We start from the raw sequence: 25,086 nt of genomic DNA, 5'->3' as shown, positions 1-25,086 counted from the left end.
GTCTGCAGTGAGAAAGCAGAAAATTAGAGCCTCAGAGAAAGAGCAAGAGCCCTCCATGGAGGCAGATGAGAGCTTGAGAGGAAATCCCTGTGACCAACAGGAAGGCCCTTCCCTCTCCACCTCCCTCTGCCCCTGCTTCTGGGGCTGCTCTCTGCGCTGTGGGTCCTTCAAGCCCCCTGGTGTCCTGATCGCCCCCTGCTGCCCAGCCCTGCTCTCTCCCTCAGGGAGGTTAGTGTTTGGGCTCCACTGACTTCCCGTCACTGTCTGGCACAGTAATACAGGGGCATGTCCTTGTCTCTCAGGCTGTTCAGAGTTAAGTAAACTTGGCTCTTGGACATGTCCCTAGTGATGCTGAGGGGGGATTTTAGTGTTGGATTATAGTCTGTACCTCCACCAGACCACATAACCCTGACCTACTCCAGCCCCTTCCCTGCATCCTGGCTGGTCCAGTGTACACCATAGCTTCTCAGAGAGAATCCAGAGACAGTGCAGGTGAGGGAAAGGGTCTGCGAGGGCTTCACCAGTTCTGGGCCTGACTCCTGCAGGTGCACCTGGGACAGGACACCTGGGGACAAGGAGCATCAGTCCTGTCAGTCACATACAGCCATCCCACAACCCCTGCCTGACCCCTGAGACCCTCACCCTGGGGGGCTGTCAGCAGGCACAGGAGAAGACCCAGCAGTCAGTCTCATCTTCTTCTAGACCATAGTTCTGCCTTCCAGAGACCTCAGCCCTATGTGAGGAGAGAGCTGTGAGCCTGCACAGCCCAGGGGAGGATGTACCCTGGAGCTTGAAGGGAAATTTGCATGTGGGGCAGCCTTTTCCTTTGAAGTAGAAGTCCTGAGGTCAGTGTTCCCTGGTCATTTGGGGCATCTCTTCCCTTGACGTCACTTACCAGCTAAGTAAGGATCAGGGGCCACCTGGGTCATGAAGCACATTGGAATTAGTTCAAGGACAACCTCACCTGAGCGAAGAAGAAATGTTTGACTAGATGAGTAGGTTCCATTGGTAAATTCTCATTCATCTTTCAAACAAATTTAATAGGGATTAGCATTTGTTTAGCTTCTGAAATTCAACAATTACATAATCTACAAGTACCAAAAGTTTATCATTGTCATTTCATACAGTAAATATGTTCACGTTGGTGTAAAATATTTTTAAAAGCACAGCCATTTTTTCATCACATTGTCTTCATTTATGAGGTTACTTTGATGTGAATAACTGCTTTCCAAGCACAAGAAAAAGGGATACCTTTGATTCTTGATGTTGGAACCTTTTTATTGTGTTATAACACACTGTGCAAACCCTTCCCTTAATCAAGCCATGGCTTACTGCAGAAACCCCAAACTAATCATGTCAGAAATGATCATGTTTTAAACTGGAGAAAATATTAGAAATAAAAACAGTGATTATGCATGTGTATCATTGAGAATCTTTCATATGTTGAAGTGATATGGCAGCCTGTTAAGTGACCTGATTTCTCAGTCTAGTGTTATCAGTGATGTTGGGGTTCAGAGTGAGGGAAATTGGGGACTTCCTAGTATACATTTTCTCAGAGGAAAGGGAACTTCAACTCTGACAGGTATCTGTCACTCCCAGGCTCCCTCTGCCCTGTTCCTGAGTATGCTCACTGTGGTCAGAGGGTGCTGGGCTCTCCCCATAACATACCACAGCCTTAATGAGCAATGCACACATTCTCCATCAGGCACAGGATTCAGAAAATATTCTATTGCTAAGTTGTCACTTAATTTCCTTGATGGAATATTTGGTGGAATAAATATTTTACTTTTATTAAAGTTCAGTTCATCAGTATTTTCTTTGATGGGACCTGTTTTGGGTAATTTTACAAAGAATTAACCAGAAAATGCTGGGCCTCCACTGCACATGTGGATTGGCTACAGCAGCCACAGGGACTGGAGCAGGTTCTGGTAGGAAAGGGGAGCGCTGCTGGGAAACTAACCCATAAATGTGGACGTGATTGTGGACCTGGATGATGGGAGGAAGCTGGACTTGATTTCAGTCACATGACAGAAATGTGCCTGATGTTCATGGCCAGAGAGTTACTGGACATGTGGGTTTAAAGCCTCCTCTAGTGAAGGCCCAGAAGGAAGTACAGGGCCTCATAGAGACAGCTGGCATCATCGTAGGAAATACCTGAATAATGATGAGCAGGAGTTGATTGAAGTAGAAACATTAAAGATCATGCAGGCAGGGATCAAGGGAAATAAGGAACCTGTCCGTGCACACCGGTGGGAAGGGGACCCCTGATTCCTACATGCACATTCTCATAGTGTCTCTGTTCTAGAAGGTGACACTTGCCAGGTCCAGGGTATTCCCACTTGGACACCTTTGGGGTCATTACTCACAAGATCTCACCATAAATCACTGAAGTTTCATAATTCATTGGGGTCCCATTTATGAAACCTCTCCACACTCACTGGGAAGAGTGGACATTCCTCACTGGAGGCGCCAAGGTGACGGTGTGTCTGTATGCGGAGCCTTCATTCCATTAGACCAGGGCTCCTGTCTCAGTCCATCATCTTCATTATAATCATCATGAACATCATCATCATCACCACAATTTGCTTACTTATAATCATTCTTCTCATTTTCTATGGACATGGTGGTTGTTCACACACAATGACTTCTTATAAGTAAACAAAGCAGGCAACTCCTCTTCAGATGCCATTAGGGATTGAGATCCCAATGGCCTATCCGTAAGTTGACAAAAGCTTTGAAAAAGCCTATGACAGATTGGTGGGAAAAGACAGGTACCCACTAAGACATTGGGCAAAGCGTTCTTTCCAGTTCTATTATTACCACCACCACCACCACCATTTGTCAACATCATCATCACCATCTTCATTTGCTTATTTATATTTAATCTTCTTGTTTACTTTAGATATGGTTTTTGTACACACATAAGGACCTTTTTTTTCATTTTTTGCTCATTTTGTATAGTTGTATGTAAAATGGGAGGCCATGGTCAATTTACTTTTTTGTTTGACTTCTAACAACTGATGGCTCATGGCTGCCTCTTCTCCATCTGCCCCACACATGCGAAATCAAATAAGAAGTCATAGTTTTCTGTTTGGATGTTATTGTAATATTGAAACCACACAAGTCCCTGGAAGCAGAATTCCTCCCTCTCTCCCACCATCTCGCCAAAATAAAAGCCCAGCGCCTGTCCCCTTCCCAGTCTCCATCAAAGCAGATTGGACTTGCTGAGTGATGTTTTCTTTGCTTCTCAGGGATTTCAATCATGAGCAGAATAAACACCCCACGTCCCCTTGGCGTGTGTGTCATGAACATCTACACCAGCTGTTGTGCCACTGCTTCTGCATGGTGTCAACTACTCTTGTAGCCGTGAGCATGACGACAAGACAAGGACTCTTACCCTGTGGTTCTCTCTTCTGTAGCTTTGGGTTTACACACATGTGGTGCCCACAGTCCAGCATGCAGGTGAGCTGCACTGTTGAGTCACTAGAGCCTCTTGTTGGATTCAGGTGACGTGGGTCAGAAGATTTGATGATTAAAACTCGTTATAGCACAAGTGTGTGTGAAAGAGATTCACTACCTTCTCTTCACATGAGAAAGTTGTCTCTCTTTACAACAGACTTTTGTAAATCAGAGACGTAAGCGACGAATCAGGAATCCAGAGCTTCCCTGAGGGAAACTGTGACATGAGGAAGAAACCACACAGGAAACAGCCCAAACCTCCAACTGCACCTGCTGCTGAGATGGTCCTTGTGTTCAGGGACCCTGAGCGCCCCCTGGTGGTCAGAGTTCCTCCTGCAGGGAGGTGTGTGTCTGGGCTCACACTGACTTCCCCTCACTGTGTATCTAGCACAGTAATACAAGGCCTTGTCCTTGGCTCTCAGGCTGTTCATTTACAGATACAGCGTATCCTTGGCATTGTCTCTAGTGATGATGAATTGGCCCCTTCAGAGTCTGCATAGTATGTGCTGCTGTAGAATTAGTAATGCGTGAGACCTATTCCAGCCCCTTCCCTGGGGACTGGCTGACCCAGCTCATCCAATGTTTACTAAAGGTGATCCAGAGGCTGCACAGGGGAGTCTCAGAGACACCCCAGGCTGCATCAAGCTTCACCCAGATTCCACCAGCAGCACCCCACACTGAACACCTGCAAACACAGAGACGTCCTGGTCAGGAAACTCTCACCTGTCTACTGTTTCTCTCACTCATGTACACTCACATACTCAGTGTCTCTTGTTCTCCATAAATTACTTCTGAAAAGAGCCACAAAGAAAACCCATCTGAGTCCCAACCCCATGGTGAGTGGTCTGTGTTCAATCCCGATCAGAGAATGGGAACATCTGGGGATCCCAGGGCTGGGCTTCTGCCCCAGAGTTGCTGGGTTGGAGCTGGGCTGGTTTTTATGAGCAGAGAGGGCTCCATTTGCATGACCTCCTACCATATAAAGCAATCTGGGGTTTGGCTCTGACATAAAGGACACTGTCCCAGAGTGTGACATGTCCATGGTGCATGTATGTTAAGAATTACTTTCACATCCTGGCCTGTGCCCTTCCCACTGGACCCACCTGCTACAGGAGACCTGTACAAAGACCCAGGGGAGAAATTTGTCTTAAAAAGAAAAAGAGAAGTTTCAAAATGAGAGATGCCTTTGACAGTCACCTGTAATGACAACCAAGAGAAATCAACCCTCACCACTTGAGAAAGAAGTAAAGGAGAAGGAGGTTCATGTTCAGGAGACAGGAAGTTCCCTCTTACACTATTTGCCCTACAGTGTGATCAGAGGACAAACAAAGACCCAATTGTGACTATAGAGTCCATGGACCAAGTATTGGGGGGAAGTACAGCATCTGTTTGGGTCCCTGGTAACCAGAAGCATGAACTAAGAGACGCAGAAAGAACGCCTGAGTCCTATTCCTTCAGGGCAGTTTGGTGCTGGAAGTGTAGCAGCTGCACAGACTCTTTTTTGGTGTTAGTGCTCTACTCTCTGTTGTAGATCCAGTTTCATACATTGGGACATAGAAGAACCTCCGTCATGACCAGGTGTGTTGAGGGGAAGATGTCGGAAATGGTTTAGGAATAATTAAGTTTAGGTGATGAAAATCTTGTTATTGGAGGGCTGATGTTTGCATGTGATCCTTGTGACCACTGTCCCTACATTATGGGGGTAACCTGGAACCTGCACCTCACCCAGTGCCACATTAGGTGGGGGGGAGGTCTCTGGGAACATGATGGGGGATTGACCAAGACCCAGGACACACATGTCCCGGGTTCTTGTTTCATTGGGTTGTCATCTCCTTGTTGTGTGGCCAGTTCATGTTTTCTTCCCTCACTTTCCTCTGAAACAGCCCACATGTTTCCTAGAGCCATGAAGACACTCTGTTGAGAGGGAGCAGGGGCAGCAGCCATTTGTGTGTTGGTTTTGTATCTTACATCTTTCCTGAATTCTAGTTCTATTAGCTTCTCATGCAGTTTTTAGGGTTTTCTATGTACAACATCCTGTCATCTGCTTACAGATAAGGAGAAACATTTTAACTCGTTTCTTTCTGATTTGGACATTTGAAATTTCCTTTTCTTGCCTAATTATTCTGACAAGGACTTCTTGTTTTAATGAATAGAAGTAGTCACAGGGGAGCCCTTATCTTGAACATAGAAAAGAAAAGAAAAGCTTTGAAATATTCTCTTTGTAGTGTGATGTCACTTGTTGGCTTTTCAAATGTGGCCTTTAGTATATTGAAGTCCATGACCTCTACACCTAATCTGCTAAGAATTTTAATTCTGAAACGATTCTCACTTTTAAAGGCTTTATTCTGCATATATTTATATGATGGTGTACTTTATCCTTCATTCTGTGGATGACTCATAGCACAGTTGCTGTTTTACATACGTTGAACCATCCTTGCATGCTAGGACTGTTTCCCACTTGATCGCGATAAATGACCCTTTCAGGTGCTGTTAAGTTTCCTAGTATATTGTTGAGGGGGTTTGCATGTATGTTCATCAAGGATATTGACCTGTCATTTTTGTTTGTTTTTTCTTGACTTTGATATGAGTGTAATGGTTACCTCAATAAATCTGTTTGGAAGTGTTGTCTCCTTCTTTAATTCTTGAAAGAGTTCGAGAAGAGTTGGTTAAAAAGTGATCAATTCTTACTTGAAATTCTGGTAGAATTCACCCTTGAGTTCATTTGGTCCTTGGCTTTTATTTGGTAGAAGGTTTTCACTATTAATTCAATTACATTTTAAAATTTGTAGCAATCTAGCAAAGTTGGAATCAAATTCCTAATTTGAGCTCCTACTAAGTGGACTGAGAAATACCACTTGTTGATCTACAGAGGGTGTGGCCAGTGTTGAAATAATAGTTGCTTGCAGACCACATATTTATTTCATAAAGCATCCAAGAAAATTAAATACAACCATGTTATCTTATATAGAATACATAAAGTACAGTGTGTAACAATATGAACGGTTTTATCACTGTTCATGTGTGAAGGCATTTCTTTTCCAGAAATGAGTGTGTGACTCTGTGTATGAGTGACTGTGTCTGTGTGTGACTGAGTTTGTAACTCTGTGTGTCTGTGTGTCTTATTGTTTGTGACTCTGTGTGTGACTGTATGTGTGACTGTGTATGTGTGTGTGTGTGTGTGTGTGTGTGTGTGTGTGTGATTTTGTGTGCGTGACTATGTGTCTGTGTGACTCTGTGTTTCCTGTGGAAGTAGTAAGAGGATGGTATGGACGCAGGGGGTCCCATGGATGCTCCCGATGCACATCTCACCCCCAGTGAAGCTAGAAAACCTTGGATCCAGGAGGGAAGGTAGAGGAGGAGTTCAATGAGGCACATCCCAGCCCTCAGGTCACCTATCCCCGCCGTGGGGTCAGCACTGCTTCCTGATGGACAGCAGGGCCCTCGTGTGGATGGATGTGGGGCTCCCTGTGTTTGGTGCGCTGAGCTGACAGCTCTTCAGGGGTCAATGTGAACCCAGAGAGGATGGGTGAGGTCCGCAGCCCTGAGTGTACTCAGGCCTTTCAGCAGAGGGAGGGCCTGTGATCTCCTTGGAACCAGGAGGGGGAGGGCACATGGAGAGTCAGAAACTGAGGGAGCTGTGCCCCCTGAGGGAGGGATGCAGAGCTGTGCACACAGCCCAATCCCAGTGATCCAGCTGCGGAGTTTACACTCATCAGCAAAACGTTGAAAAGAGTGAAAAAAGCCACTTTTAGAATTTGTGAAGGAAAGTATACATCATGTCACCTGCACACAATGTCCCTTGCTCATTATTATCTGTAGTGAGAACATGAGAAAGAAGAACCGTCCCTGGAGGCAACTGGAAGCTTTAGAGGAAATCCCTGTGCCCAGTGGGAAGGCCCTTCCCTCTCCTCCTCCCTCTACTCCTTTTTCTGGAGCTGCTCTTTGGACTTAGTGAGGTCATGAGCTCCCCCTTGCGTTCAGAGTGCCCCCTGCAGCCCAGCCCTGCTGTCTCCTAAGGGAGGTTTGTGTCTGGGCTCACACTGACTTCCCCTCACTGTGTCTCGCACAGTAATGCACTGCTGTGTCCTCGGTGGTCACGGAGTTCAGCAGCAGGGAGTACTGGTTCTTGGCTAGTCTCTAGAGATGGAGGTTGGGCTCTTGATGAAGGGGATGTAGTAAGTGTTCCCACTACTACATATGCACCCCATCCACTCCAGCCCCTTCCCCACTGGTTGGTGGATCCAGCTCCAGCAACTATCAGTGTTAATGGCATAACCAGAGACAGAGCAGGTGAGGGAGAGGGTCTGCGAGAGCTTCACCAGTCCTGGGCCCGACTGCTGCAGCTGCACCTGGGACAGGACACCTGGGGACAAGGAGCATCAGTCCCTGTTAGTCACTTGCAGTCACAGCCATTCCATGACTCCTGTCTGACCCCTGAGACTCTTACCTTGGGGAGCTGTCAGCAGGCACAGGAGAAAACCCAGCAGGCTCATCTTCTTCTAAAGCACAGCTCTGCCTTCCCAGAGACCTCAGCCCTGTGTGAGGAGAGAGCTGTGAGTCTGTACTGCCCAGGGGAGGATGTACCCTGGAGTTTGAACAGAAATTTGCTTGTAGGGCCGCCTTTTCTATAAGTGGAGGGACTGAGGTCAAGCTTCCCTTGTCTTTCTGAAACCTCTGTGGGGGCATGTCTTCCCTTGACCTCACTCAGCATGTGAGTCAGGGACAGGGAACCACCTGGGTCATGAGACATATTATAATTACGTTTAAAAAAATTCCTTAAACTTTCTTAGCTTAAGGAGAAATGGTGGTCTAGATGAGTAAGTTTTCATGCATCTTTCATACTGATTTAAATGGGATTAGTATTCGTTCCAATAGTTTTGACTCAACACTAGTATGTACACCGTTTTTTAATTTTTATATCATAACTTCATACAAATGATTTCTACTGTCTTACAAAAAGAAAAAGAAGTAAAGAACCTCCCCTCCCAATATCTTATATCTTAACTAGAGGCAGAGTGCACAAAATTCATGCACAGGAGGGGAGATAGCAGGGTTGTGTGTGTCCCTCAGCCCAGTCTGCACCCTCTCCAATCTGGGACCCTCTCACAATCCAGGACTGCTGCCTCCCAACCGCTCGCCTTCCTGCCTGTCTGATTGCCCCTAACCACTCTGCTGCCAGCCTGATCTATGCCTAACTGCTCCCCTCCCGGCCTGATTACCCCTGACTGCCTCCCTTCCAGCCTGGTCATCCCTAACTGCCCTCCCCTGCAGGTCTGGGTCCCCCAACTGCCCTCCCCTTCAGGCCTGGTTCCCTCCAACTCCCCTCCCCTGAAGGCCTAGGTCCCCCCAATTGCCCTCCCCTTTAGGCCTGACCACCTCCCAACTACCCTCCCTTGCATGCCTGGTCCCTCCCAACAGCCCTCCTCTACTGGCCGGATTGCCCATAACTGCCCTCCCCTGTAGGCCATTTTGTGGCAAGCCATCCTGTGTACATGGGGCAACCACCATGTGTGTTGGAGTGATGGTCAATTTGCATATTACCTCTTTATTATATAGGATTATGATGTTATTTTCATCCCAGAAACTACCTCCCAAGCACAGGAATGTGGAACATTCTTGATTTTTGATGTTGGAAAATGTTACTTTGTCTTTAGATTCTTGTGCAAACTCTTCCTTTATGCAAGCTCATGATGCTGATGTAGTACCTTATGTCAAGGCCTCGGAACATGGAGTCCATTAAACTCCCTAGATATACTAGGAATTTGATGTTTTCTGACATATTTCTGTACAGAGTATAAATGGAATTGGAACTCATGAGGCAGGCTTTCATGTTTCCTCTGTGGGATGAATAGAGCTTACTGCTGATCCTGGAGGCTGCACTGGTGTTCACTTTGGAGAGCAGAGGGTGCCTCTCTGCCTTGTATCCCAGCCTGGACTTAGGTCCTGCGGCGTTGGTGTCGGCTACGATCTGAGAAACGATGTGCTCAAACCTCTGGGAATCCTTGAGGGGTTTGATTTCATAGGCAAGGTCGTCCACCTTCATGATGCCTTCCAGGCCCCCATAGCACGTGTCCACGGTGACCATGGAGAGAGGGACGTCCTCCAGGTAGCCCAGGTAGTAACAGTCGAGCGGGAAAAAGGGGTGGTCCACCTGCAAGGCTCCTTGGTCATCCTGAGTCATCACCACCAGCTGTCCAGGCCAAAAGAGTCTCTTGCGCCGCATGTGGAGGACGTGTCTCTGCCCCCCAAACCTCAGGCTGTAGGAGAGCCAGCCTGCTGCCAGCAGGGCTTTGCCATGGTGCAGCTCCTTCCTGGGAATCACCACCTCCGAGGAGATGTAGTGCCAGGAGGGACGACCTTGAGAACACTGGGTGGGAGCCAGCACCACCCAGAGCCCAAGCAGCAGGATGGGCATCCTCAGGGTGACGGGACCCCCTGCCAGCCTCATGCCCTTGTTGGGGGAGAACCATCAACGGGGACCAAGAGAGAGAGGTTCCTCAGTGAAGCTGGGTCCCCACCATCTGCTGTGGCCACTTCCTGCCAAGGGAATAGTGACAGAAAACCCACACTGGCAGGGATGCTGAGGTAACAATGACAGGGCGCGTCAGTGGGTGGAGCTAGACATGCATTCAGCTGGGGTGGAGGTGGGGGAGGTGAGAGGCGGATCTGAATGCTAAAGTGGAAATAAGAGAGAAGGAAGCAGAGCCCTGTCACCCCTGCACACCTCAGTCTTTCGTCTAGCGACCTGCACACATGCTGTGTAGTTTCAGCAGTTAAAGTCCCTACAACCCCGTCATCACGGTGCGCCTGCATCATTCCCAAGGGTCACTGTTGTCCTTATTATTGGGCTGCTTTTCCTATGCCTTTGGCAGGCGAGCTGGACTTTGTTAATTTTACCCTCGTAGGTGTTGACATGGTTCATTTCTGTAACTATATGTGTCTTCTTCTGGTCTGCAGCTAAGAAGTTTCCAGTTGTGGAAGAAAGGAGCCACATGCTAACCTGACAAGCTCAGGGACGGCCTGCGTGGCAGTCTTGCCAACTCAGAGACCTAAAATAACCACAAAAAAAGGTCTGAAAATGAAATATTTAACTACAACCAGGATATGGCGGGTAGTCATGTCCTAGGTCGATATTGTCCCTGACAAAGATCAACTTAGATCTTTCCTGAGCCCATTTGCCTTTTTGCCTTTAAGATAACATATCTGTGAGATGTGTGGTTAACTTGTAACTTCCCTTTTTCTGGAGCCTCTGGGACACAAACAAATGTGGTGGGCACCAGGACAGATACCACCAATCCTTTCATTATCATGTTAATTGTTCCTGCACCCACCTAAGTATGTGTCCATCATTTTACTTTTTATCCAGTCCCAGGGGTTACCCACCACTTTGCTTCATCCCACTTTCTTAATCTATCACCAATGAATTTCATGTAACCCATCTATGTCCATTCTTTTATTGCAATGTATAAATACAAATGTAACCCGCCATTCCCTGGAGCATTATCTCAATTCGTTGAGGGTCTACTTCTTGGCATATGTCGACAGTTTGGTTCAAATAAACTCACAAAAATTCTTTATAGGTTTCAATGGTTTTTTTACGTTAACACAATGGTGAACTCCTGCTGATTGCTGCTTGGAAGCTCTTTGGGGCCTAGTGAGTGAAGCGTCTCCCAGTGTCTACCTGAGGCTTCCTGGATGAGGTTTTCCTTTTCCTCCTCCAGCTACTGATGACGGGAAGGACTTCTGGCCCAGTGGGAGCCATGGGGTTGTTCCCTGGAGCCCTTCCCCGTGGTTCTCTCCTTGGCCTTAGAGATGCTTCATCTGCACATGCTGACCAGCTCTCCACTGAAGACACATTGGGCCTCTGTGGGTGTCCTTCGGGAGAGTGTTATGGAATGTGGAATTTATGAAATTGGCAGGGAAGTGACAGTCCAATACTGTGAGGTTTGGTAAAGAGCCTTTAATGAAAGCAGTGCCGCTGGTTCAGGGGACTCTAAGATTCAGATCCTGAACCACCTGTTCAATGAGAATTTTATCCATATATATTGATTGGCTTAGAAAGGACAAAACAGGGTAGAGAAACATTTATTGTGCTTAGCAGATATCTTGTAGCCTTGAGCACAGCATAGCTCTGATAACCAGGACACACCTGGCATGGGAGGAACTAATGACTGGCCAGACCCATCTCCCACATTCTTTCACAAATGGAATTAATTACCAGCTAGCAAGAGAGTGCAGTAGAAAGCAGGTTACTGGGACTCATTCAGATTGCTAGCCCCCCGAAAATGTCTCATTTTCCCTATCATGAGAACCAATATTTTACATGTTTTTATCCAATTGTGCAGTTTCTTGAGGAGGGGATGAGAAATTCACTCACAGGTCCCAATAAGAATCTATGATTGTTTTCTAGCACTGGGTGGCATTTGTTCTTTTACTAACTGATACAGTCACTATTTGAGCACAATGTGGTCATGGATGTATTTCCAGGGCTATACATTGCGTTCTCCACTGCCCACATTCCTTTCCCACTGTAAGACTTCTGAGTCCTCCCACAGTGTTCACCTACCCCTCATACTGTGATACAGACAGACTCCTTCACTTGCTCTTCAGTTTCCACAGAGGGTGGCATGTGGGTACCTGAGTTATCAAAGTCTAAATACATTTGCCCTCCCTCTTGGATGATCTGGACAGGCTGAGCCATCCTGCCACTTCATGCTGGTTCAGCAGGAGACGTGAGGTGTGGAGGCTGCAGGGTGCCAGCACCCACGGGGACCCGGGTGGAGGGAGTAGCACCCGGCCTTCTAGCAGCCTCTGATCTCCAGGAGGAGTGACTTGGCTGGATGAACGCTGGCAGCAAGAATGAAAGATGCCAGGCCTGTGAAATCTGGTACCTGCCATGCCCTGGAAAGCCAGTAGAAACACCTTCTGAAACAGAATTTGGCTCCTCTGAGATGTGTCTGTGTCCCTGAGAAATGCAGCTACAAAGGAATTTGAAACAGAAAAGGAACTGCCCTTGCCATGGAGGCTGGGATCCTGCAGGATGCCACACCAGGGTGCCCATGGGAGTGTCAACAGTGGCACCTCTGGGAAGAATGTTGTCATTGCACGAAGCCAGCCACCATTCCTGTGTCTATGTCTGAGAGGCACTCTGTAGCAGTGGCCACAAATGCACATCTATCAGGACCCCAACTTGAGGAAGTGAGGTGCTCTGAGCCTAGATGGATACTGTCAGCCCTCCAGCCCTGGACAAAAAAGGCAGTACGGGGAGTATGTGTCCCTCCCAGCCTGTTGGTAGGATGGCTGGCCTTGGCAAGAAACCTCTGAGAAACTCCCCCAGGACCATCATGCCCACACCTGGGCCAGGTTGAGCTGCACCAATTCCTAGGGATCATCATGACTACACAACACAGCCCAGCAACAACCTTCAGGGACTTTGAACTACCAGGTTAACACAGTGCAAAGAAAGCACCTGGCAGGCCAAGGGCCTCATAGCACATGAGGGAGGAGGCTGTGGGGCACTGCCCTTACTAGAGTCCCAGAGTGGGGAAGCTAGGATCTAGAAGGTGAAGTTCAAGCAAATGAATGGGAGAGAAACCAAGATGGTGGCATAAGGTAAACACCTAATTGTTGCCTACCACAACAATTTTAAAACTACAACTGGAAAACAGCGGACATTGGCCAGAACCACTGGAAAGCTGGCTGAATAGAAATTCTACAACTAGAGAAAAAGAGAAAAGGACACTGAGCCTCAGGAGCTGTGGAGGTGTGGAGATCCGTGAGCGCGGAAAGGGCGGGTGGCTGAATATGGCTGGCTTACTCGAGGCATGTGGAGAGAGCGGGAAGCAAATACGCGGCTAGCATTCTCGTTGGAGAGGAAAACAAAACCTCCTGATTGCACTGATATCGAGCTCTGGTCGGGGAGAAACTAGACTGTTGGCAGTGGGTGAAACTCGAGAGCAGCTTCTCTCAGAGGTGCCCACAACCATTGCCTGGGGATATGGAGCACAGGGCCCTCTTAGGGTGGGGCTGACGGAAACCAAAGCTTGCCTGCACCATCCTGAGACTCCGCCCCATCCAAGCTGAGCACAGAAGCCCTCCCAGTGGAGACACTGCTGATCCTCACAGCCAATTGGCTTGGAGATCAACTACCCCCAGTGATACCAACAACAAGCAAGGCTTAACTACAACAAGACTGCACATACAGGCCACAAAGGGGTGCACCAAGAGGGTCCACAACTGGGGAGGCTGAGCTACTGGGCCCTGCTAGGACACCTAACACACAAAGCAACTTCATCAACTCAGGGAAACAGCTAAAATGCGCAGATAAAGAAGCAGGCCACAATTGAAGGAAATGGAGGAAAGCAAAAGACTGGATATAGACTTCAAAACCACAGTTATAAGGTTTTTCAAGAATTTCCTAGAAAAGGCCGATAAATTAAATGAGAACCTCGAGGATATGAAAAGGGATCAACTAGAAATTAAGCATACACTGACTGAAATAAAAAATATTATACAAAGACCTAAAAGCAGAATAGAGGATCACAAGAATAAAGTCAAAGATTTGGAATACCAAGAAGCAAAAACACTCCTCTGGAAAAGCAAAAAGAATCCAAAAAGTTGAAGATAGTGTAAGAAGCCTCTGGGACAACTTCAAGCGTACCAACATAAGAATAATGGGGGTGCCAGAAGAAGAGAGAGAGCAACATACTGAAAACCTATTTGAAGAAATAGTGACAGAAAACTTCCCCCACCTAGTGAAAGAAATAGACTTACAAGTCCAGGTAGCACACAGAACCCCAAACAAAAGGTATCCAAAGAGGACCACACCAACACACATCATAATTAAAATGCCAAGAGCAAAAGACAAAGAGAGAATCTTAAAAGCAGCAAGAGAAAAACAGTTAGTTACCTACAAGGGAGCACCCATACAATTGTCAGCTGATTTCTCAACAGAAACTATGTAGGCCAGATGGGAGTGGCAAGAAATATTCAAAGTGATGAATAGCAAGAACCTACAACCAAGGTTACTCTACCCAGCAAAGCTAACATTCAGAATTGAAGGCCAGATAAAGAGCTTCACAGATAAGAAAAAGCTAAAGGAGTTCATCACTTCCAAACCAGAATTATATGAAATGCTGAAAGGTATTCTTTAAGAAGAGGAGGAAGAAGTAAAAGATAAAAATTATGGAGAACAAATATGTAACTATCAACAAGTAAATCTAAAAACCAAGGGAATAAAAAATCTGATCAACAGCATTAACTGGTGAATATATTAGATCAGGGGCATAGAAAGGGAGTGGACTGACAAATCTCAGGGGAAAAGGGGAGTGGGGGTGTGGGAAGAGACTGAACAAAAAGCATACACTTATGGAGGAGTACAGTGGGGAGGGGAGGTAAGGGCAGAGGGTGGAGTGGGAACCAGGTAGAGGGGAGCTAAGGGGGGGTGGGGGGAAGAGTAACAAACGTAATAATCTGAACAATAAAGATGTATTAAATTAAAATAAATAAATAAATAAAGCAAATGAGTGGGGATTCAGGCTGGGAGAGGGAAAAGCAGGGTCACTCGTGTGGTCACTTATAGAGAACATTGCCAAACTCACTCACCAGGCAGCATTATGCTGATTCCAAACCGGAGAAGGACTCTCCAAGGTCTCAAAACTACAGACCCACATCCTTGCTGGAGCCTCACAGGCGCTGATCCCACCTGAAAGCTCAAGACCCTCCTCTCCTGGGCCTCAGACCTTTTTTCTCTCTCTCTCCCCTTAGTATCGTGGCCAAAGTTTCTTTCCTCCTCCAGAGGTTTTGGGAATCTGGGTGTAACCAACCCTAGGGTCACCTAAAAATGCAGATGCAGGAGGAGACAGTGGCTCCTCAGGGAACTGGCTGGTGGAGCTGGGGTTCACTGAACAGTGAGTCCGTCTCCATGTGGGATGCACGGTCCTGGGTCCTGCTGTTCAGGGCTGGATGTCAGGAAGGAAGATGACCAATGGGATGGAGACCCTAACTGGACAGACCCCAAGCCTGAGCTGGTACTAAGGTATCCTGTGGAGGCTGAGTGCCTTTCACAGAGATGACCCCCTTCACCTGCTCGCTGCTGCCCCCACAGGTGATCTGGGAGAGCAGCCTTGCCTGAGTTCACTGACAAAGCACTGCTCTTCCTCCTCCTCCTGCTCCTTCTCCTCCACCTCTAGGGTGACCCGTCCTGCAGGCCTAGGGGCTCCAGGGGCTCCAATCTGTGGGCCCAAGAGGGGTCAGTTGGGGACCCTGTCTACTGTGTCTGTCCCAAGGCTCCCCACTTGCTCTTGTCTGCAGTGTCCCGGCTGAGCTGCCGCTGCCCAATTTCCTTTCCTGCCCAGGCCTCAGGATGGGTGGAAGCGAGTCTTTAGGGTCCAGCCCAGGATTGGGGCAGAGACACAGACCTTCTTCTGAGCATGAGGGGTGGCTCCATAGTTACAGGCACTGAGCACTGTGCAGAGGATAAAGGACAGGAGGCTGTCGCAATCATCTGAGGCCCCCAACCACAGCAACATATGCCCACCCATGGAGACCTGCCAACCCCCCCACCCCACCACGTGCAGCCTCAAGCTCAAGATGGGAACTATTTATGCAAAGGGGATGCATCTCCTCCACCTCAGCTTCCCAACAGCGCCTCTGTCCTCAGACAGGAAAACAACAGACACAAGGCAGTGCCCCCACAGCTCAACCTGCATGGGTGGGACAGACTCTGTGGCCAGGACAGTTGATCATGATCAAGGTGGCAGGGGGTGCGTGACCATCCTGATGATCAACAGAGACAATGACCCCCCAGGCCTGCTTTTCTGGGTCCCCTGTACCTGCATTAGCACCTGCTTCTGCTGGTAAGGATACACCTGCCCAATATCCTCCATGGTCCTGCCCTCAGGGCCCCTGGCTGTATTCTGACAATGGGGACCAGTGGGCTGTAGATCTGTGTGACCCTCACACATGCCTGGTCAGTGTGGCTGCCCTGACAGGACATGAGTGCATGAGTGTCCTGCATCTGACCCTCCCCAGGACCAGCCAGGACCACTCTAACTGCAGCATCTGCAGGTTCCAGGTGCTGGGAGAACAGGAAATCACGGGGGGTGGGGCAGACTCTCTCCAGTCTTCACATCAAATCGTATTTGATTTTGTTTTTTTGTGAAAGCAGGTCACACACTAGGTTAGGGTCAGAGTGGGGGCACTGCCCATGAGCTCAATATAGGGCAGAGGGGAAATTCAAGTTCATTAGGATAAATTACAAAAAATAAGGTAAATGATCAATATTTGTAGACAACAACTATGTCTACAGAAAATGAGTGGAAGAACTATTATAAGTAAGCCAGTGGTGTTGATGATGATGATGATGATGATGACGACGACCAGGATGGACTGAGACAGGCCTCCGGGTCTAATGAAATGAAGGGTCTTCATACAGACACACCATCACCATGGCTCCTCCAGTGAGCAGTGTTCACTCTTCCTGGTAAGTACTAACAGATTTCATAAATGGAACACCAATGAATTATGTAGCTTGAGTGATTCATGGTAAGACCAAATCCATAATGATACCAAAGGTGTCTAACTGTGGATCCCTGGACCTGGAAGGTGTTACTTCTAGAACAGAGACACTGTGTGAATGTGCATGTAGGAAACAGGGAACCCCTTCCCACCAGTTTGCAGTGACAGGTTCCTTATTTCTCTTAATTGTAGAGAGTGGCTCTAGGGTCAAGCCTCAGGCTGACCTGTGGCAGGGCCACAAACAAGTCCCAGCCTGGAGGGCAGAGCTCTCCTAGCACAATTAAGCCTGAACTTGTAGCCCTCCCTAATTCCTTCCTAAGTAGCTAATGGGCAGTGGGAGGTGCAGCAAGTATTGCCAAAACAAGAACCTTTGTATACATGTTAATCCACCCTTGTTGTAATCAGACTGTATAAAATAAATGTGCTGTATCAGATCTGAGTCACTGTCTCTCCATCAGAGGACAGCTGTCCCACCTGGCCCCAGCTTTTTCCTTCTATCTCTGATTTTGTCTCTTTCCTTCATTTTATCAATCCCCAGCCGCCCCTACTTAGGAACCAGACTGATCTCTAGCCGTGCCGGACCCGGAAAAGAGAAATATTTATACTTAATTCCTGCCTGCATGATCTTTAACATTTCTACTTTTCACTAACTTCTGCTCATCATTTTTCAGGTATTTCCTACACAGATACAAGCTGTCTCTCTCATGCCCTGCACTTCCTTCTTGGCCTTCACTGGAGGAGGCTTTAAATCCATTTGCCCAGTAACTCTCTGTCCTTGAACATCAGGTATATCTCTGTCATGTGACTCAAAACAATCCAGTTTCCTCCACTCACCCAGTTTCATAGTCACATCCACATTTATGGGTAGCAGCACTCTCCTCTGGTACCAGAACCTGCTCCAGTCCCTGTGTCTTTTGTAGCCAATCCACATGGACAGCGGAGGCTCAGCATTTTCTAGGGAGTTTTTGTAAGAACTGGCAAAACAGATCCCATTTAAAAATATTGTTAAATTAGCCTTGGTTAAAAGAAAAGACTTTGTCACGCCAAGAATTCAGTTGAGCAAATGAAAACAAACATAAACATAAGGAATATATTTCCAAATCATATGTCTAATGTGAGAACGTGTAAATTTTACATTATTAACATAAAAAACATTGAAACCTGTAAAGAGTTTTTGTGAGTTTATTTGAGCCAAACTGTCTTCATATGCTGGGAACCAGAACCTCAGCGAATTGAGATAATGCTCCGGATAATGGCGGGTTATATTTGTATTTATACATTGCCATCAAAGGAGGGACATAGATGGGTTACGTGAAATTCATTGGTGATAGATTAAGGAGGTGGGATAAAGCAAAACGGGGGTAACCCCTGGGACTGGATAAAAAGTAAAATGACGGACATGTACTTAGTCGGGTGCAGGAACAATTAACATGATAATGAAGGGATTTGTGGTATCTGTCCTGGCACCCACCACATTTGGTTGTGCCCCAGGGGCTCCAGAAGAAGGGAGGTTACAACTTACCCACACATTTCAAGGGTGCATTATCATAGATGCAAAAAGACAGGCTCCGCTAAGGTAAAGGTTGATCTTGTCAGTGAAGATAACTGCCTAGGATGTAACTGCCCACGATACTGCGTTTAGTTAAAGTTTAATTTCAGACCATCCTTTGTGGTTACTTTAGGTCTCTGTGTTTGCAAGACTGCTATGCAGGCTGCCCCTGAGCTTGTCATGTCATCATGTGGCCCCTTTCGTCCACAACATTAAGAATGTTATATGCTATGGGCGTGATCCCTGCACCCTCTGACCATAGAGACCTCCCAGGAGAAGGGCAAAGGGAGGTTGGGAGGGAGGAATTTCTCTCAGGGTTGACGTTCCCTTTCCTGTGAGAAATTCTATGGTGGAATTCTCCTCACTCACCTCCCTCTTAACCCCAACATCACTGATGACACTCGAGAAAACAGGTCAAGCTCCTTCCATCATTATTTCAATATATGAGTGATTCTATGTTGTGCACATACATGATCACTGCTTTTATTTCATGTCTTCTCTCCACGTAGAGCCATGACTATTTCTGATGGAACTATTTGTTGTCTCTGCAATAGGTCATGAGCTTGCATAAAGGAAGAGTTTGCACAAGAATCTAAAGACAAAGTAACATTTTCCAACATCAAAAATCAAGAATGTTCAACGTGCCTGTGCTTGGGAGGTAGTTTCTGGGATCAAAATAACATCATAATCCTATATAATAAAGAGGTAATATGCAAATTGACTGTCACTCCAACACACAAGATGGCGGCCCCCATGTGGTCAAAGATGGCTGTCCCCATGTACACAAGATGGCTGCCTCAAGAAGGCCTACAGGGGAGGGCAGTTGTGGGCAATCAGGCCTACAGGGGAGGTCAGGTGGGGGGATCTAGGCCTGCAGGGAGGGAAGTTGGAAGGAACCAGGCCTGCAGGGGAGGGCAGTTGGGGGGAACCCAGGCCTGCAGGGGAAGGCAGTTGGGGCATCCAGGCCTGCATGAGAGGGCCATTGGAGGGACCATCCCTACAGGAGATGGCAGTGGGGGCAACCAGGCCTGCAGGATAGGGCAGTGGGGGGGAAACCAGGCCTGCAGGGACGGCAGTTGGGGGAACCAAACCTGCAGAGGAAGGCAGTTGGGGGTGACGAGGCCTGCAGGGGAGGGCAGTTGGGAGGAACCAGCCCTATAGGGGAGGGCAGTGGGGGCAATCAGGCTGCAGGGGGGGGCAGTTAGGGAAGACCAGGCTGGAAGGGAGGGCAGTCAGGGGCAATCAGGCCCAGAGGGGAGCAGTTAGGCATAGATCAGGCTGGCAGCAGAGTGGTTAGGGGCAATCAGGCAGGCAGGCAGGTGAGCGGTTGGGAGCCAGCAGTCCTAGACTGCGAGAGGGTCCCAGATTGGAGAGGGTGCAGGCTGAGCTGAGGGACACACACAACCCCTTTACCCCACACACACACCCGTGCATGAATTTTGTGCACTGGGCCTCTAGTTAAGATATAAAATATTGAGAGGTGATGTTCTTTACTTTTTGTTTTTTTTTGTAAGAAAGTAGAAATAATTTGTATGAAATTATGATATAAAAATTAGGAAATGGTGTACATACTAGTGTTGAGTCAAAAACTCTTGGAACGAATACTAACCCCATTTAAATCAGTATGAAAGATGCATGAGAACTTACTCATCTAGACCACCATTTCTCCTTAAGCTCAGAAAGTTTAAGGAATTTTTTTTAACGTAATTATAATATGTCTCATGACCCAGTTGGTCCCCTGTCCCTGACTCATATGCAGAGTGAGGTCAAGGGAAGAGATGCCCCCACAGAGGTCCCAGAAAGACCATGGAAGCTTGACCTTAGACCCTCCACTTATAGAAAAGGCGGCCCTACAAGCAAATTTCTGTTCAAGCCCCAGGGTGCATCCTTTCCTGTGCTGTGCAGGCTCACAGCTCACTCCTCACACAGGGCCGAGGTCTCTGGGAAGGCAGAGCTGTGGTCTAGAAGAAGATGAGCCTGCTGGGTCTTCTCCTGTGCCTGCTGACAGCCCCCCAAGGTGAGACTCTCAGGGGTCAGACAGGAGTCATGGGATGGCTGTGACTGCAAGTGACTGACATGGACTGATGCTCCTTGTCCCCAGGTGTCCTGTCCCTAGTGCAGCTGCAGGAGTCCGGCCCCGAACTGGTGAAGCCCTCGCAGACCCTCTCCCTCACCTGCTCTGTCTCCGGTTATGCCATGAACACTGATAGTTGCTGGAGCTGGATCCGCCAACCCGTGGAGAAGGGGCTGGAGTGGATGGGGCACATATGTGGTAGTGGGAACACTTATTACAGCCCCTCCATCAAGAGCCGAACCTCCATCTCCAGAGAAACAGCCAAGAACCAGTACTCCCTGCTGCTGAACTCCGTGACCACCAAGGACACAGCTGTGTCTTACTGTGCGAGACACCCAGTGAGGGAAAATCAGTGTGAGCCAGACACAAATCTCCCTTAGGAGACAGCAGGGCTGGGCTGCAGGGGCACTCTGAATGCAAGGGGGAGCTCATGACCTCACCAAGTCCAAAGAGCAGCTCCAGGAAAAGGAGCAGAGGGAGGTGGGAAGGAAAGGGCCTTCCTGTTGGGCGAAGGAATTTCCTCTCAAGCTTTCAGTTGCCTCCAGGGATGGTTCTTCTTTCTCATGTTCTCACTACAGAAAACAATGATCAAGGGACATTGTTTGCAGGTGACATGACGTATGCACTCCTTCACAAATTCTAAAAGTGGTTTTTTTCACTCTTTTCAATGTTTTACTGATGAGTGTGAACTCCGCAGCTGGGTTGCTGTGTTTGGGCTGTGTGCACAGTTCTGCATCCCTCCCTCAGGGGGCGCCCAGCTCCCTCAGTTTCTGACTCTCGGTGAGCCCTCCTCCTCCAAGTTCCAAGGAGATCACAGGCCCTCTCTCTGCTGAAAGGCCTGAGCACACTCAGGGCTGCTGACCTCACCCGTTCTCTCTGGGTCCACATTGACCTCTGGAAGAGCTGTCAGCTCAGCGCACCAAACACAGGGAGCCCCACATCCACCCACAGGAGGGTCTTGCTCTCCATCAGGAAGCAGTGCCAACCCCACAGCAGGGACAGGTGACCCTGAGGGCTTGGATGTGCCAGCAGTTGTTAGAAGTCAAACAAAAAAGTAAATTGACCATGCCCTCACGCCATTTTACATACAACTATACAAAATGAGCAAAAAATGAAAAAAGGGTCCTTATGGGTATACAAAAACTATATCTAAAGTAAACAAGAAGATTAAATATAAATAAGCAAATGAAGATGGTGATGATGATGTTGACAAATGGTGGTGGTGGTGGTGGTGATAATAGAACTGGAAAGAACGCTTTGCCCAATGTCTTGGTGGGTACCTGTCCTTTCCCACCAATCTGTCATCAGCTTTTTCAAAGCTTTTGTCAACTTACAGTTGGGCCATTGGGGTCTCAATCCCTAATGGCATCTGAAGAGGAGGCACCTGGTTTGTTTACTTATAAGAACTCATTGTGTGTGAACAACCACCATGTCCACAGAAAATGAGAAGAATGGTTAAAAGTAAGCACATTGTGGTGATGATGATGATGTTCATGATGATTGCAATGAATATGATGGACTGAGACAGGAGCCCTGGTCTAATGGAATGAAGGCTCCTCATACAGACACACCATCACCTTGGCACCTCCAGTGAGGAATGTCCACGTTTCCCAGTGAGTGTGGAGAGATTTCATAAATGGGACTCCAATGAATTATGAAGCTTCAATGATTTATGGCGAGAGCTTATGAGTAATGACCCCAAAGGTGTCCAAGTGGGAATATCTTAGTCCTAGAACAGAGACACTGTGAGAATGTTCATGTTGGATCAGGGGTCTCCTTCCCACCACTTTGCAGTGACAGGTTCCTTATTTCCCTTGATCCCTGCGTGCATGATCTTTAATGTTTCTACTTCAATCAACTCCTGCTCATCATTATTCAGGTATTTCTTACGATGATGCGAGCTGTCTCTATCATGCCCTGCACTTACTTTTGGGCCTTCACCGCAGAAGACTTTACACCCACATGTCCAGTAACTCTCTGGCCATGAACGTCAGGCACGTTTCTGTCATGTGACTCAAATCAAGTCCAGCTTCCTCCCATCATACAGGTCCACAATCATGTCCACATTGATGGGTAGTTTCCCAGCAGCGCTCCCCTTTCCTACCAGAACCTGATCCAGTCCCTGTGGCTGCTATAGCCAATCCATATGGGCAGTGGAGGCCCAGCATTTTCTGGTGAATTCTTTGTAAAATCACCCAAAACAGGTCCCATCAAAGAAAATACTGATGAACTGAACTTTAATAAAAGTAAAATATTTATTCCACCAAATATTCCATCAAGGAAATTAAGTGACAACTTAGCAATAGAATATTTTCTGAATCCTGTGCCTGATGGAGAATGTGTGCATTGCTCATTAAGGCAATGGTATGTTATGGGGAGAGCCCAGCACCCTCTGACCACAGTGAGCATACTCAGGAACAGGGCAGAGGGAGCCTGGGAGTGACAGATACCTGACAGAGTTGAAGTTCCCTTTCCTCTGAGAAAATGTATACTAGGAAGTCCCCAATTTCCCTCACTCTGAACCCCAACATCACTGATAACACTAGACTGAGAAATCAGGTCACTTGACAGGCTGCCATATCACTTCAACATATGAAAGATTCTCAATGATACACATGCATAATCACTGTTTTTATTTCTAATATTTTCTCCAGTTTAAAACATGATCATTTCTGACATGATTAGTTCGGGGTTTCTGCAGTAAGCCATGGCTTGATTAAGGGAAGTGTTTGCACAGTGTGTTATAATACAATAAAAAGGTTCCAACATCAAGAATCAAAGGTATCCCTTTTTCTTGTGCTTGGAAAGCAGTTACTCACATCAAAGTAACCTCATAAATGAAGACAATGTGATGGAAAAATGGCTGTGCTTTTAAAAATATTTTACACCAACGTGAACATATTTACTGTATGAAATGACAATGATAAACTTTTGGTACTTGTAGATTATGTAATTGTTGAATTTCAGAAGCTAAACAAATGCTAATCCCTATTAAATTTGTTTGAAAGATGAATGAGAATTTACCAATGGTACCTACTCATCTAGTCAAACATTACCTCTTAGCTCAGGTGAGGTTGTCCTTGAACTAATTCCAATGTGCTTCATGACCCAGGTGGCCCCCTGATCCTTACTTAGCTGGTAAGTGACGTCAAGGGAAGAGATGCCTCAAATGACCAGGGAACACCAACCTCAGGACCTCTACTTCAAAAGAAAAGGCTGCCCCACATGCAAATTTCCCTTCAAACTCCAGGGTATATACTCTCCTGGGCTGTGCAGGCTCTCAGCTCTCTCCTCACAAGGCTGAGGTCTCTGGGAAGGCACTTCTGTGCCCTAGAAGAAGATGAGATTGACTGCTGGGTCTTCTCCTGTGCCTGCTGACAGCCCCCCAGTGTGAGGGTCTAGGGGTCAGGAAAGAAGGGGTTGTGGGATGGCTGTATGTGACTGACAGGACTGATGCTCCTTGTCCCAAGGTGTCCTGTGCCAGGTGCAGCTGCAGGAGTCAGGCCCAGGACTGGTAAAGCCCTTGCAGACCCTCTCCCTCACCTGCACTCTCTCTGGATTTTCTCCGAGAAGCTATGGTGTACACTGGACCAGCCAGGATGCAGGGAAGGGGCTGGAGTAGGTCGGGGTTATGTGGTCTGGTGGAGGTACAGACTATAATCCAACACTAAAATCCCGCCTCAGCATCACTAGGGACACATCCAAGTGCCAGTTTACTTAACTCTGAACAGCCTGAGAGACAAGGACATGCCCCTGTATTACTGTGTGAGAGAGTGAGGGGAAGTCAGTGGACCCCAGACACTAACCTCCCTGAGAAAGACAGCAGGGCTGGGCTGCAGGGGGCGATCAGGACATCAGGGGGCACGAAGGACCCACAGTGCAGAGAGAATCCCCAGGATCAGGGGCAGAGGGAGGTGGAGAGGGAAGGGCCTTCCTGTTGGTCACAGGGATTTCCTCTCAAGTTCTCATCTGCCTCCATGGAGGGTTCTTCTTCTTTCTCTGAGGCGCTAATTTCCCGCTTTCTCATTGCAGAACCCAGAGGAGGAGGTAACACTGCAGCTGGCAGATGACATGTACAGAGATGGGGACTCTCCTCACCAAGTTCACCACCCCAGCAGGACCCATTGTCGCCTGCTGTTATAGTTCTCACCTACTTGGTCCTAGATTCTGAGCTCCATGGGCCTGGGGACCTGCTCTTTCTTTCCAGCTACGCCACATTACCCATCACAGAAGACACTTTCCATCAATAAGGGACCACTGTGTCCCAACTTCAGCTCTGAACATGTTTGTCCACCACAACCACCCAGGTCCACCAATGTGTGGGAATTTTGACTTTTAAATCTCACATGATGTTCCTGTGTTGCATGGAAGAAATTTCTAATTTTAAAGTGTTCAGGTAAAGTTATACTTTCATCTGTTTTACATGACATTGTACAATGGCATTTCTGGGAAAACTATGAAGACACAGAGGAGGGAGGTTTCCAGC

The 25,086-nt window shown here is 47.6% G+C and overlaps 1 long non-coding RNA gene across 1 annotated transcript in view; it reads right to left on the bottom strand.

Moving 5' to 3' along the window:
* The window catches only part of LOC307097879, a 431,535-nt gene that overhangs the window by 117,825 nt on the left and 288,624 nt on the right, over nucleotides 1-25,086 (bottom strand). The window lies entirely within an intron of this gene.

This window comes from Cnephaeus nilssonii, assembly GCF_951640355.1.
Source record: "Cnephaeus nilssonii genome assembly, chromosome: 4".
NCBI classification, from domain to species: Eukaryota; Metazoa; Chordata; class Mammalia; order Chiroptera; family Vespertilionidae; genus Cnephaeus; species Cnephaeus nilssonii.
Note: the sequence above shows the minus strand (reverse complement) of the source record. Positions and strands in the feature narration are given on the sequence as shown.